Source organism: Thamnophis elegans, chromosome 1 (genome assembly GCF_009769535.1).
Source record: "Thamnophis elegans isolate rThaEle1 chromosome 1, rThaEle1.pri, whole genome shotgun sequence".
In the NCBI taxonomy this organism is placed as follows: domain Eukaryota; kingdom Metazoa; phylum Chordata; class Lepidosauria; order Squamata; family Colubridae; genus Thamnophis; species Thamnophis elegans.
In genome coordinates, this window is record NC_045541.1 from 2,419,842 (window position 1) to 2,430,804 (window position 10,963).

General features: G+C 43.1%; 1 long non-coding RNA gene across 1 annotated transcript in view; it reads right to left on the minus strand.

The window, feature by feature from the left end:
- The window catches only part of LOC116522861, a 28,673-nt gene extending 18,016 nt beyond the window's left edge, over positions 1-10,657 (minus strand). Inside the window, exon 1 of the long non-coding RNA XR_004257008.1 lies at positions 10,444-10,657. This is a non-coding gene — a long non-coding RNA (uncharacterized LOC116522861). The remainder of the gene's footprint in view (positions 1-10,443) is intronic.
- Between the last annotated feature and the right edge of the window lie 306 nt (positions 10,658-10,963).

Sequence of the window (10,963 nt, forward strand, 5' to 3'; positions counted from 1 at the left end):
TTAATCCACTACCATTTAGTAGAAGACACAGAGCACACTGCACAATCTCCTAAGGGTGCTCCAATCATTGCATCATCTCAAAGCAGTCCAAACTTCAACCAAACCTGGGAGCTCAAATACCTAGGATTTGCATTTTCTTTTTTGCCTATAGAGTCAACTATGACCCCTATATAACCCCTACATGACTTTATAAAAATCTGACAACAGCCAATAGAATATTAAACTACATGTTATTGCACAGGAACAGGTAACTCAAGTGCAAAGCCCAAGAGAAGGTATAAACCCCTCCCACACTCTCAACTCCATTTTGTCAGCTGCCCAGAATCACAAACCCATGTGGTTCTGTTTTATCAATAAACCATCTTTACAACCAGCCTCCATGTTTCCAGGGTCTTACTCCCAGCTTGGAACTGAACAAGATGGATATTTCTTCCTGCAACACTACTCCAAAGACACATATTTTGACTGCCTCGAGGTGTTATACCATTTGCTTAAGGAGAAATCAAAATGCAGTACGGAACAGCGGCCATGATCATCAACACATGGCTGCACGGGGGAAAAAATGTCTAAAATGGTTCCCTGGCTCTGATTCTTTCTATTGTTATGTGGCCCTGATGCAGCAGCAGAAGACAATAACAGAGTTGGAAGGGACCTTGGAGATCTTCTAGTCCAGCCCCTGCTCAAGCAGGACATCCTGTACCATTCCAGACAAGTGGCTGTCCGATCTCTTTTTGAAAACCTCCAATAATGGAGCACCCACTACTTCTGAAGGCAAGCTGTGACATTAGTTAATGGTTTTCACTGTCAGAAAATTGTTCCAGGTTGATTCTTTCCTTGATTTGTTTCCATCTATTGTTTTTTGTCCTGCCTTCAAGTGCTTTGGAGAGTAGGATGACCCTCTCTTCTCTGTGGCAGCCCCTCAAATATTGGAACACTGCTATCATGTCACCCCTGGTCCTTTTTTTAACTAAACTAGTAGAGATGCCCAATTCCTGCAACTGCTCCTCATATGTTTTAGCCTCCAGACCCATAATCATTCTTGTTGCTCTTCTCTGCATTTTTTCCAAAGTCTCAACATCTTTGTTATAATATGAAAATATATCTTCTATCAGCAAATACATCTTGTATTTAATACATTTAATAAATAATTAAATGTTAATTTAAATATTTTAATTTATTAAATATGCTAATTTACTATTTTAATTTAAGTAATTAATAATTAAATATTTAATTTATGTATTTAACATGCAACTACTTCTTGTAAATACAAGCAAATGCATTTGTATCAGCAGAAGCTTGCAGAGTATTAACTCTCTGATGCTACTATGTGTCAGAACCCTAAACGCGATACTGCCATTCAATTGGGAGGAGGGGGGGCTCGGAGTAATTTATTGGAGGTGCCCATGACAACTGATATTTTACAACTGCTTTGCTGGCGCCAGACCTCAGTACCTCTGGAAGGATGTTTATGATGGACATGTGGGGTATCTTACTTTAATGTCTAACAAAAGATAGCCATGGGAATGTATGTTTATTCGGTTCTCAGAGCAGTTGGTAAAGGAAACATTTTCACACTTGTGTATTGGCCAGAAACTGCATTCTGACAAAAGGGGAGGGGTCACTATCACTTTATTTCTACTTGCATTGCCTAAGGGGATTCAGATGTTGCTTTGCCTTAATGGCTTCCATTCTTCTTAATTAAAGATTCCTTTTGAAATAATCCATTTCAGGAGTCTTCACTTTCTTAAGTTAGGAGAGGAGCCCTTACACTATGACTTAGTGAGTCTTCAAAGTACATTGATTTGTTTATTTATTTGATGTATAAACCACTTCTAGGCAATATATAAAATCAAAGCACAATAAGCAGAGGAAATAAGGGAAATTAATTGATGCAGATCTTTGTTATGCATATTCCTTACTAAACTAAACTATAAGTGAAAGAAAACACAAAATAGATTGAATTTCAGAAAAATTACAGCAGCTTCTTGAACTTGTTGCCCCCCTGCTATGTTGAATGGCAGATCAGTTGGCCCTCTGCAAAAGTGATGGAAGCTGTAGACAAACACCTCCAAAATGCACTTGGTTGAAGAAGGCTTCAGTTGGGGGTGGAAAGATAACTTGGTAGTTGCCTGACAGCAATTCAACAGTTCAATTCTCACTGACTCAAGGTTGACTCAGCCTTCCATCCTTCTGAGATCGGTTAAAATGAGGACCCAGATTGTTGGGGGCAAAATGCTGACTCTGTAAACCGTTTAGAGAGGGCTGGGCTGTGAAGCACTGTGAAGCAGTGTATAAGTCTAAGTGCTATTGCTATTACCTCGTGACCCGACAAATGCGCGCATGACAAAAGCGCGCCGATGAAACCGCAGCGAGAAAACCGCGATGTCATAAACACGCCCACAACAACGCGCCGATAAAACTGCGCCCACAAAAGCGTGATTTAAGTTAAGGTAAGGGTTAGGTTCAGGGTTAGGTTCAGGATTAGGTTTAGGGTTAGGTTTAGTGTTAGGATTAGGGTTAGGGTTATTAGGTTATTATTACTTGTTTGTTGAAGGCGCGCTTTTGTCGGCGCGCTGTTGTCAGCGCGCTTCTGCACTCATTCATCGGCATGATTTCGACCTTGCGGTTTTCTCACCGTGGTTTCATCGGCGTGCTTTTGTTGAGCGCGCATTTGTCGGTGAACCCTATTACCTAAATGAGTAAAATCCTCTCCATGGTCTTTCATGCATATTGAAAATCTGAAATAGCTTTATTTTTAGTCAGATGCCGGGTGGGGGGAAAGCCCACCAAATTGCTATGTTTGCACCTCAGATAGACTTGATCCTGATCCAGGTAGAATAGAGCATTTGAAAATATGAGATCAATAAATAGTTGTCAAGAATTTAGACCAGTCTTTTTAATGGACTATAGTCTGTAGAGATATAGTAGCAATGGGGAAGTAGCTAAACTGCAGCCAGGGTACCAAGAAAAAATATTAGAAGGAACCCTAGTGAGTGGTAAATGTTTTAGGAAAACTACATTAAAAAAAAATCTATCTTCCTCTAATATAAAACTCACCTTTGGAGATTCCCAGGTTAAGAATAAAAAAAATTCAATAAAAGCTCCACTCAAAACAAAAGAAAAGAAAACAAAACCCCAGCAGTCTTTTACGATGAATAAGTAGTAAATGTTTGGCATATTTCCAATCCATTTCAAAGATTCACTGATATCTGAAGGCAAAGTTACATGAGAAAACAGGCAACACATCAAGAAAAGATGCTGATCCCTGTCTTGTGTCCCCCTTGAGCAAGCAGAGCTCCCCGTGATAATATAGACATATCTGCAGCTTTCCAGGTAACAGTAAATGGCAAACCAATAAAATTGAATAAAAAATTGAGAATAAAATTGGTTTGCCATTTCGTTCTAACATTTTTTTTTTGCTACTACCAGTCTAGTCTCCAGGTCCAGGACTTTATGATAGCCTTTCATCTGCAGATCTGCTTAGAATAACAAGAATGATAGAAGTGTTTAGCTTTGGGCATGCAATTCAAACACTCTCACTTCCATCTGGATTGCCTTGGTTTGGGCAAAAGGGCAATTTATTTGCTTGGTCCAAGTCCTCTCACTCTAGAATTGGAAGCAGGTCTGGAATCTCTAGGTATAATAAACAGAAGAATTTGGAAACTGCTTCTCTGCATATGAAGCATGTGCCTAAGCACAAAAGTGTATGAATATACACAAAAGCGCACAACATGAATGCTACTGCCAGCATTCCATCCATTTTCCTTCTGAAAGTCATGCACATTGATCTAGCATTGAACTCTATCCGGCAAGATGACGTTCAGTGGTGAGAAAAGTAAGGTCCTGTACTTATGCAGGAAAATGTAATAGTAATTATGAGAGTAATCTTGGTGTCCTTGTGCAGTGGCCTCCAAACTTTTGGGCATCAGTGACAGTGGTGAGATTCAAAAATGTTTACTACTGGTTCTGTAGGCATGGCTTGGTGGGCATGGCAGGGGAAGGATGATGTAAAATCTCCATTTCCTTTCCCCTCTCCAGGGGAAGGTTACTGCAAAATCCACATTTCCTCCCGATCAGCTGGGACTCGGGAGGCAGAGAATAGATGGGGTGGGGCCAGTCAGAGGTGGTATTTACTGGTTCTCTGAACTACTCAAAATTTCCACTACCGGTTCTCCAGAACTGGTCAGAACCTGCTGAATACCATCTCTGATCAGAGACCAATTCTATGAAAAGAGGTTTTTCTGCAGACAGGAGGGAACTTGGCTTTGTGTGTTGCCTGCATCCCGTGGATGGCGCTTTGCTTGTTTGCATGGCCCAGTTTCTGGCATGCTGTGGACCTGTGCAAATCCATGGACTGGGGGTTGGGGACCTCTGTCCTAGTGGACCATCACTTAAGTATAAGCCAAAAGTATGATAGAGCCAAGGTGGCGCAGTGGTTAAATACAGCACTGCAGGCTACTTCAGCTGACTGCAGTTCTGCAGTTCGGCTGTTCAAATCTCACCGGCTCAAGGTTGACTCAGCCTTCCATCCTTCCGAGGTGGGTAAAATGAGGACCCGGATTGTTGTTGGGGGCAATATGCTGACTCTGTAAACCGCTTAGAGAGGGCTGAAAGCCCTATGAAGCGGTATATAAGTCTAACTGCTATTGCTATTGCTATGATGCAGTTACCACCACCACCCCAAAAAAAACCCCAATACAGTCCTGGACTGCATCAAGATCACAAGAAGTGATAACACCCCTTTATACATCATGAGGCCACACTAGGAATACTGGACACTGTTCTGGTCACCATGATACAAAAATGATCTGAGAACCTAGAAAGAGTGCAGAGAAGAGCAACACAGATAATAAGGGCTCTGGAGACTAAATTGTACGATGAACCATTGAGGGAACCAGGTATGTCTATCCTATTGAAGAGAAGAGTAAGGGATGACTTAACAACTGTCTTCTAGTACTTGAGTGGCATTCACAGAGAAGAGGGCATCAATTTATTCTCCAAAGCACAAGAGGTAATTGGTGGAAACTAGTTAAAGAGAGATCCCACCTAAGAAGAAATTTTCTGACAGTGAGAACAATCAATTGAGTAGCTTGCTTCCTGGAGTTGTAGGTGCTCCATTGCTGGAGGTTTCAAAAATAGATTGAATAATCATTTAGCAATAGCAGTTAGACTTATATACCACTCATAGGGCTTTCAGCCCTCTCTAAGCGGTTTACAGAGTCAACATATTGCCCCCAACAATCCGGGTCCTCATTTTACCCACCTCGGAAGGATGGAAGGCTGAGTCAACCCTGAGCCGGTGAGATTTGAACAGCCGAACTGCAGAACTGCAGTCAGCTGAAGTAGCCTGCAGTGCTGCATTTAACCACTGTGCCACCTCAGCTCATTTGACCAGGATGGTATAAGGTTCCTGTCTTGAGCAGTGGGTTAGACTAGAAGAGTTCCGAAATCTCTTCCAGCTCCATGATTCTATATTCTAAGTCCAATCCTTGTCTACAAGGATCTTAATTAAAACAGCACTAATCTATTATTCTAGGCAATCAGGCAATAGCATGATGACTTGCAAAAAGTTCTCTTTTTCTTCTATCTGGGTTATGTTTGATTTATTGATGGCCACAGCATCACTTCCATAATAATAGCTATGACTGCCAGATGCCTCATAACCAAAACACACTGGATCAGGGAAGGGGCCCCAGTAATGCAGTCAATAGAGCACAGGTGACTCCTACTATAACTCAGGTGGCTCATGCACTATTTAAAGCCACATGGAACCCTTTCCAGTGGGCATCACATCAGTGGTGATGCACAAGGATTGGAAGAAGCACCCGGTGAAGACATGAGTGATATCGCCTAATGTACATGTCTCTAGTTATGTGAGCCCAGGGACTTATTCTAGTACGTCTTGTTCCAGTGAGTGAGTGTGACCCAGATTAGTTGGTATATTAGAGAAAGTACTGAGCCCCCAATCCTTGGCCATACCTAGGAGATGGGCAATATACTTCCAGCCAGTGGTGGGTTTCAAAAATTGTTCAAACCTACTCTGTGGGTGTGGCCTCCTTTGTGGGAGTGGCTTGCTACCCATGTGACCGGATGGGAGTGGCTTGCCACCCATGTGACCGGATATGAAGATGCCGACGACACTTGTCAGAACCACCTTAAATTACCTCACACACAGCACTGGCATGCATAAGAATAGGATGTAAACTTGTTTTTTAAAAGGCATCTTTGGTTTGTGTTAAAACAACTTCAACACACGCAATGTTCTGATTGCACCACAAACGCAGTAGTCATCCTTACCTTTCACAGAGGCACTGAGTTTTATAAATATGAGCATGATGGTGTAGAATAATCCTATCCAAGGACCAGTGGTGGGTTTCAAAAAATTTTGGAAGCTCTTCTGTAGGTGTGGCCTGCTTTCCGGGTCCACTGGTGGAACCTCTTCTAACCGGTTCGGTAGATTTGATGAACCGGTTCTACTGAATAGGTGCGAACTGGTAGGAACCCACCTCTGCTTCCAGCCCTCTGGAGACTCAGGCAACAGACTAGCTCTCATTCCCCACTCAGTAGTAAGTCAGGGAAGTGCATCAAAAAGAGATTAATCTCAAGCAAGAGGGGTTTCTCAATCAAATCCGTGTTGAGACATGAGCAATGGGTATCACCAAGTTGCCTATACTAAAGAACTCTTTTGGTATTGCCAGGTAACCACTGCTAAGACCGGCTATGCCTTGGCACTTCTTCATTGCCTGCTGTGGGTCACCATCAGTCTACACAACCTCACCTCCAACCTAAGTCAATATTAGGAGGGCCACGGGTGATTCTTCCTATGTACTGAACCAGACAAATGTATGCCTAATTTCACATTCGTTTCACAAGGGGCAAGGCAACCTCCAATCCAAGGAACTGTATTTTCTTTTTTTTTTTCCACCCAGAATCTTGTTTTCCAGATTTTATCTCAAGAATGCCATTCATATTTCTGATTCTGGATGTGGGGAAAGCAAATGGAGAAGACAGCTTTCACTCCATCCACAGATCAGCCAAAGCACTTACATTCTGTGCATAAAATGTTTTCTATCTAATCTGTTTTTATCCAAGTGGCAACCAGCACCATCCCTACTTAGCTTTTGAGCCCAGGAAGAAAAGCTAGAAGCTGCTACCTGCTGTGGTTGTGTAACCCTTGTTGCCTGTTTCCACTTCTCCTTCCTCCCCCTTTGCCATCAGTAGAATGAACATGGAACTGACACTCACATTGGGGTAACTAGCTGACCTTCAGCTAGTCTTTGGGGAATTTTCCCCAGCCCATAGGCTGAACTACAAGCAATTCCAACCTCAGCCTGTGCTATAAGTACAGGCAAAAAAACCTCCAGAGACCTAGGACAGCCTGCTTTCTCTTCTCTCTTTCAAGCAGAACAGCTCTTACCTGTGTCACAGCACAGCTTTCAGGATTAATTAGTTAATGTTTGTAGAGATCTCTCAAAATGCAAAGCTCTGTGTAAATGTCAGCTCTTATTATGAGTAAGCAGCTTTTGAAAGACAAGCCTCTCGGTGCAATGACATGGAAGCTAAGAGGAATCACATTTTTGCTACCTATAAGGATCTGCTCAGAATTATCTGGGCTTAAGTAAAGCCCATTCTCTTGATTTACACCGAAATGGTGCCCTTTTGCCTCACTTGAGTGCAATCTAATAAAAGACAAATCCTGTTTGAAAAGCTTTGGCACTGCACCAGGACATGGAGGGAGACCAAATAGCCAGCCAGGGTATGAGTCACTCAAGGTAGTACGTGGGAAATGCAGGCTTGTCCTTGTGTGGCATTTCAGATGTTCTTTCTTGAAGTGCTATTTGCTTCCAAGCCCCCTCTGGATTGACTAGCTGAGCAAGAATCTTCAGCAGCCTGTGCCACAGCTGGGAAAGCAAATGAATGTTCTTCCACTCTTTCCCTTGAGGGCAGCAATAGTTTCGCAAGGCTGAGTTAAGGCAGAAGGCACTTTATAGAAATGAGATGGAAGGATCTGCATATCTTATTGCTCATATCAATGCGGAAAAGTGTCCCCCAGCATTTCACCAGGCACATCTGCAGAGCCGAAAGAATAGGGAACAGCTGGTTCCTACTTCCAGGCCTTGGCCCCAGAAGTGTTTTCCAACATATTGCCTTCATTAACACTTTGATCAGTGTCACAAGACTACCAGAAAAAAGAAAACACAGTAAATTGTAGTATTGTGTGTTCATTCTTTAGGAGCTGAGGTGGTACAGTGGTTAGGGTGCAGTACTGCAGGCCACTTCAGCTGACTGTTATCTGCAGTTCAGCGGTTCAAATCTCACCGGCTCAAGGTTGACTCAGCCTTCCATCCTTCCGAGGTGGGTGAAATGAGGACCCAGACTGTGGGGGCGATATGCTGACTCTGTAAACCGCTTAGAGAGGGCTGAAAGCCCTATGAAGTGGTATATAAGTCTAACTGCTAGTGCTATTGCTATTGCTAAAGTGTAGTACTGCATGTTCATTCTTTAGGAGCAGGTGGGCTTATACCAGTGATGGTGAACCTTTGGGCTCAGAGGCTCAGTGTGCCATCATGTAAAGAAACACCAAATTGTTACTAAAATGAAATACAACCAAAACAAACTCATTTTCGGAAAAGGCTAGTCAAGAGCACACCCCACTCTTGCACAGTCTCCACAGCCTCCAAAACCCACACAAGAATGGGGTCTGCTTTTGAGAATAGTGTTTGAATGTTGGTGAATGCTGATGCATCGCCTAAATGTCACCTTTGACACATGTCATAGGTTTGCCATCACTACCTTATGCTTTGCATCAACAGAGTTTTTCCCCATTAATGATTTTGGAAATGTGTCCACATGCTACACAATTCAAGGAAAAACTTCCAGTGTACCAAGGTGCCAGGGAGTATTTCTTATAAGTGGTTCAAAATGGATTATCTTTAATAGCGCAGCAGCATGCTGGCTTCCTTGATTCCCAAAATGACAGAAAGGAAAATCAAAAAGAGGGCAAAATGATTCTTAAAGTTGACTGTCTCAAAATACATTGCCTAACTTAAAATAACACACAGCTGCCATGAAAAAAAAACCTGTATAAAAGTGTTGTCATAAAGCACGTGTGGAAAAAGTTGGAGAACCCTCTACAGGGAAAATGTGCAAAGGAATTCTAGGATAAGGAGATACAATGTCGATGGTTTTATACATTGCTTTGTTTAGAATACAATGAGCAGATTGTAGTACAATGAGCAGTTTTGGATTCATAAAGCTAAATGTGGCCCAGTTACCTGTGGCAACGCAGCACTGGCTTGCTCAGTCTCTTAGGGCTGGCAGATGGTCCTGGCAAGCATTTGGCAGATATGGCTGTGGCGAGACTGCATCATCGCCATGGTAATTCAAGGAGAGGCGACTCATTGTCCTTCCCTTCCAACTCCCAATAGGAGACCAACGAAGTCAGTCATATCCAATAGTATTTAAACAAATAGAAGGTACTATGTACACAGGAAATACTTTAAAAGATAAATATATGGGAATAATAAAAAGTCATAATCAACTTTACAAATGTAGCAAGACAAACACTCTTACAAAAAACATGTAAGCCAGGTATTAGTCACCTGATCAGAGAGATAGGCAGCGTATAATTTTAATAAAAGAAACCTGATTGAGTCCAGACGTTGGGGGCGGCTCTTTCAAAAGTAGGGTTTTGGGTGTGGTATCAGACAAGACCCGGAGGAGGAGGAGGAGGAGGAGGAGGAGGAGGAGGAGGAGGAGGACGACGACGGTGGAAGTGTGATTGGCATTCAGGAATTTTGGGTTTTCAAGGACACTATACCACACATTACCAGATGTGAGACCTTATTCATTAAGTCGAGTTCTAAGGATCAGTAGGGATTGTTGCTGTTGTATCAACCTCTCTGCTGCATAGCAACTTCCCTAAGTTCCTCAACTCCACCTCCAGATTGGCCGTGGAGTTCCCCAGACTTATGGTCTCAGGAGCCTTTGATATGGCTTGTCTCGCCATGGGGTTTGAGGTGGCTCAGCAGTTCATGGCTACCATGGGCCTATATTAGGTCACCCGGGACCTGAAATGGGACAAGGGGCTCACACCAGCTTTGGTGTTTCTCTCAATGCAATGGCCACATGATCTTTGATTAGGAAAACATTAAGTGCCCACCCTAGATAATTGGAGCCATTATATTGGTCTCCTCCCAGAGACCGGGGGACCTGAAGGGGTTTCAGAGGGAGCTGGGAGCTGTTCCTCTGTTCCAACTTAGGCCTTGGATTGGATTCATTCCAGAGGTGCTGCTGGTTCGGCCCGGATTGGCTGGTAACAGCAGCGGCAGGAGGCTCCATCTCCCATCCGGACACTTCTGTCCATATGCAGAAACATTGTACAGGGGCAAGACTGTGCATGGGAGCATACCCGAAACGGTAGTAAAACAATTAGCAACCCACCTCTGATTCATTCACATGTGACTTTTCTCCTCCGTCACTCCCAAAGGTTTACTGAGAAGCCGAGTGAGTTGAAACGGAAGAAGAGACATCTACAGTCCTGCTGAAACTCACCTAAGGAGGAACTCAACTGAACACGGGTTAGAGCCACATTAAAGTCTACTTTTGGTGGTAATGGAAGCAAAACAGCAGTACTTCTCTGGTGCACCTTTCTTGGATTGTGTGTGCTGATTCCTGCCCTACAGCCTTCTTTTTTTTTCAAGTGACAAAAGCCCTCTTGGGTAAGAGGGGATTGGAGAATCTCCTATAGGGGTGTGTGGAAGAATTTGCATCACACCTGTTAGAGATTAATTCATTCAGCTTTGATCTCAGTTGGACTCTGGCCTTGTTGTTGCAGATCCAGAGAAAATGGCTGGGGAGCAGTTTTGTTTGGTTATCTAGGAACAGTGTGAACCTGTTGGGTGTGAGGAAATGAACAGGATTCTTAGGAGCCGAGTTGTTTGAAGGGCCACCTCTCCCTGAT